A 4296-nucleotide genomic window follows, 5' to 3' on the forward strand; every position below is an offset into this window, starting at 1 on the left:
GCCGAGGCAGCATGGGGAAGCAGAGACGCCCATGTCCAATCAACCGCCACGCGGCGACCAAGGCCGCATGCTGTTGGGGCCCGCGGTGCTCCGCACTTGCCCTTTCGCTTCGCTGTAAGCCAAGTCCGAGCGCGCCTTGGGCTCGGGGGCTACTGTCGATGTTCTGGGAACAGGGGTCCCCAGACCTGCCTGCCTGCAGCCTGCGACGTGGCTCAAGGGGTGGCCCAGTATGGCCCATCTTCATCAACTCAAGCTGAAGACCCTCGCAAGGGGCCAAGCCTCGCGGGGCGGACGATGCAAGGCTTCCTCAGGAACGGCCTCAGCAGGCAGGCTCGCAAGGAGGCGGAGAGATCAAGGCAGGGGTACCTCGTGAGGTGCTCGTGACGCAAGCCATGACGATCGAGACCAGGCGGGCGCCAGGTGGGCGCCGGCCCGTGCAGTGTCCTTGTTTCCTCTTTGGTGCAAAGAGGGCAAGCGCAGGCGCAGAGTACCGATGCATCAAGCAAAGGTTACCATTTCGGTGCAACGAGACCAAGACCAGTAGAGCGGCAGGACGGAGGTCACTGTGGATCCCAAGACGGCGTCACCGCCAGTGCCTTTGGCAGCCGAAGACCAACTTTAGTCAGGATAACTTGTACTAGATGTTCCCCTTCAAAATTTCCGTTGTTGGCTTCCTTCCCGATCAATATTTGGGAAGAGGACCAGGGCCTCTATATATAGAGCTAGCCCTCACGGTAGAAGGCAGCTGGATCTCACCTAGAGCCAACAGAGACGGAGCAATTCCTCCCCAAGCACATCACCACAAGAACACCCCTCGCGAGGTTGTTCTTCCTCTATATTGTTCATCATCAACCCCTGAGGCAATCCACCACAGCACACACTGGATTAGGGTATTACACCACAACGGTGGCCTGAACCAGTATAAACCTTGTGTCCCTCGTGTTGTTCATCGTGTAGCTTAGATTCTCAGCGAGGTGGTGGGACGTGGAACAGTAGGGGGAAGATCTTTGCGCGCACCCCAGAGTTTGAACCTTAAGGGTTTTGCCAGAACCCGATATCCGACAAGCCGTTTTTGCAATTTATAAAGTTTAAATCCCCACATTCTTGTATGTGTTGTCGGGTTCTAGCTTGAGTTTGCTTTTCTGCTCTCTTTGGCTTTTTCATTTGCCGCCTTCCTTTGGCCACCTCCCTGCCAGCCGGACAACCGCGCTGCGGTCTGTGGCCGGGTCAGGGACTTGGCCGTTTAGAACTGGCAAGTTACTTCAGCCGCTTAGAGCGTAGCTAGTCGAGCGAGAAGTTGGCCTGCCGGCTGCTGAGCAGCCGGACGAGGAAGGCGAAGGGACGGCTTGGCTAGAGTCAACATTTTACTTAGTCATTTTTTGTGTGGACAGCATTTCCAGCCTTTAGCTCTTGCCTGCCGGACAGTCGCACTGCAAGCTGTGGCCGGGTCAAGAGAGGGCTTTGGCGTCGGCACACTACTAGGCGGCTCCGGGTGGTTCTAACTTAAGCCAAGGCGGCAAGCCTCCGGGGCGGCTGGCCGGACCCGGACGGGGCAAAAATATGAAAAACTCAAATCATAGTAGAAGGTTATCTCATAGATAAAAAGGTAGCCCCTGAGTACATCTCGGGGTACCTAAGGTCTTTACTTAATACAAAAGGCAACGTGGTACATACGCTCGCTTTAACTGTAAAACAGACGAATGAGGTTTGCATTCCATGGTCACTCCATCTCTTCGCGACTGTGCTTCGCTTGCGTGCCCTGGGCTTTTGTGCGTTGATGAGGTAGTATGATTCATTGCCCAGGGCGTTGCTGATGATGAAGGGCCTTCCCAAGGAGCTGCGAGCTTGTGCTGGTCGGCTGATCGCTGGATCAGGTGAAGCATAAGATCGCCTTCGTGCAAAACATGTGGCTTGACCTTCTTGTTGTGGTAGTGGCGCAGGCTCTGCTGGTAGATGGCGGACCGGCTGAGTGCTAGCAGTCGGGCCTCTTCCAGCAGGTCGACGCTGTCTTCTCTCGCTTCCTTCGCTTCCGTCTCTGTGTACATGGTGACACGAGGCGAGTCAAACTCGATATCTGTTGGGATGATAGCCTCGGCCCCGTACACGAGGAAGAAGGGCGTAAAGTTGGTTGATCGGTTGGGCGTGGGTTGAAGGCTCCAAAGGATGGCTGGCAGCTCCTCGATCCAGCAGTCGGCCGAGCGCTCCAGCGGCTCGGCCAGTCGGGGCTTGACGTTGGACAAGATGAGGCCGTTTGCTCACTCCACCTGGCAGTTTGACTGCGGATGGGCAACGGACGCTAGGTCTAGTTGGATGCCCTGATTTGCGCAGAAACGGGCCAAGGCACCTTTGGCGAAGCTGGTGCCGTTGTCGGTGATGATGTTGTGTGGGATGCCGTACCGGACGGTGATGTCCGCGATGAGTGTGACGGCAGTCGGACCGTTTAGCTTCTTGTGGCTTGGTGGTCCACTTGGTAAACTTGTCCACGACGACCAGCAGGTGGGTCATGCCGTGGCGTGCTGTCTTGAACGGGCCCACCACGTCCAAACCCCACACGGCAAACGGCCAAGTGATGGGGATGGTCTTGAGGGCGGAGGCCGGCTGGTGCTGCTTGGTGCTGAACTTCTGGCACCCTTTGCACTTTCGGACCAACTCTTTGGCGTCGCCCAAAGCAGTCAGCTAGAAGAAACCATGGTGGAAGGCCTTGGTGACAAGAGCCCTGGAGGCGGCATGGTGACCACATTCAACTTGATGAATGTCTATGAGGATCTCCATGCCCTTCTCCGGCTCCATGCAGCGCTGGAAGACGCCAGTCACGTTGCACCTGGCGAGCTCACTGTTGATGATGGTGTAGTCTCCTGCCTGGCATTGGATCCACTGGGCCAATACTTCGTTGGCTGGTAGCATGCGGCTCACCAGAAAGTTGTCGATGGGCTGTGCCCAAGACGGTGCTTCCACCACTGTGATGACGGCAACTGGCACTAGGGTGGCCGGGTTGGGAGGCGGCGGGCTAGAGCCAGCCGCTCTTGATGGTGTCAATGAAGTCCCCAGGCCGACTGCAGCAGCCCCCGGGCCGCTTGCTAGAATCTCTAGGCTGGGTGCGGGTGCTGCAGCCCCTGGGCCGCTAGGTGAAGTCCCCGGGCCGACTGCTGAAGTCCCCGAGCTGGATCCGACTGCTGCGGGGTTAGTCAGCATGAAGATGGACTCTGATTTCGGCGAGGGCTTGATAGATGGCTTGCGCAGGCACGTGAGGGAGACGTCGGCTGGTATAGCCTACCGGGTAGAGCCAATGCGGGCGAGGGCGTCTGCTGTGTCGTTGTCGGCTCGCGGCACGTGGAGGAACTCGCACTCGTCGAAATGCCCGCTCATCTACTGGACAAGGAAGCGGTAGCTTGCCATGTTGGCATCCTTGGCGTCCCAGTCGCCGGACGATTGCTGGACCATCAAATCTGAATCGCCGTAGCATAGGATGCGGCGGATGTCAATCTCCTTAGCCAGCCGGGGCCCAAAGATGAGTGCCTCGTACTCGGCTACATTGTTGGAGGTGGTGAAGTGGATATGCAGTGTGTACTTCAGCTTGTCGCCTTTGGGAGACGTGAGGACGATGCTGGCTCCCAAGCAGGTGCGCATCTTTGAGCCATCGAAGTGCATCCGCCAATGCGTGGAATCTGGCGCTGGCGGCAAGTACTGGGACTCGGCCCAGTCGACAAAGAAGTCGGACAATGCTTGGGACTTGATGGCGGTGTGGGGCTGGTAGAGGATGGTGCAAGGAGCCAGCTCGATGGCCCACTTTTCTACCCCACCCGAAGCATCTCGGTTGCCGATGATCTCGGCAAGGGGAGCGGTGCAGATGACCATCATGGAGTGCTCTTGAAAATACTGCTTTAGTTTCTTGGCGGCAAAGTACACGCCATAGCACATCTTCTGATAGTGGGGGTAGTTCTGCTTGGAGGCAGACAAGACCTCGCTCAGGTAGTACACCGACCTCTCGACCGGCTGCACCTTGCCGCCTTATGCACGCTCGACGTTGATCACCATACTGATGACTCGATTAGTGGTGGCGATGTAGAGGAGCATAGGTTCTTTAGCAGTGGGAGCGGCCAGGATAGGTGGCGTTGAAATCATGCGCTTGAGCTGGAGAAAGACTCCGTCCACCTCGTCGGTCCACTCAAAGCAAGTGGTTTTATTCATGAGCTGGTACAGGGGAAGCGCCTTCTCGCCCAGCCGACTGATGAAGTAGCTGAGGGATGCCAGGCACCCGGTGAACTTTTGGACGTCACGCAGCTTGGTGGGTCTCTC

The 4296-nt window shown here is 57.2% G+C and overlaps 1 pseudogene; it reads right to left on the reverse strand.

Moving 5' to 3' along the window:
• Positions 1-1681: 1681 nt before the first annotated feature.
• LOC119350266 lies at positions 1682-3366 on the reverse strand (annotated as a pseudogene).
• Between the last annotated feature and the right edge of the window lie 930 nt (positions 3367-4296).

Source organism: Triticum dicoccoides, chromosome 1B, assembly GCF_002162155.2.
Source record: "Triticum dicoccoides isolate Atlit2015 ecotype Zavitan chromosome 1B, WEW_v2.0, whole genome shotgun sequence".
Classification (NCBI taxonomy): Eukaryota; Viridiplantae; Streptophyta; class Magnoliopsida; order Poales; family Poaceae; genus Triticum; species Triticum dicoccoides.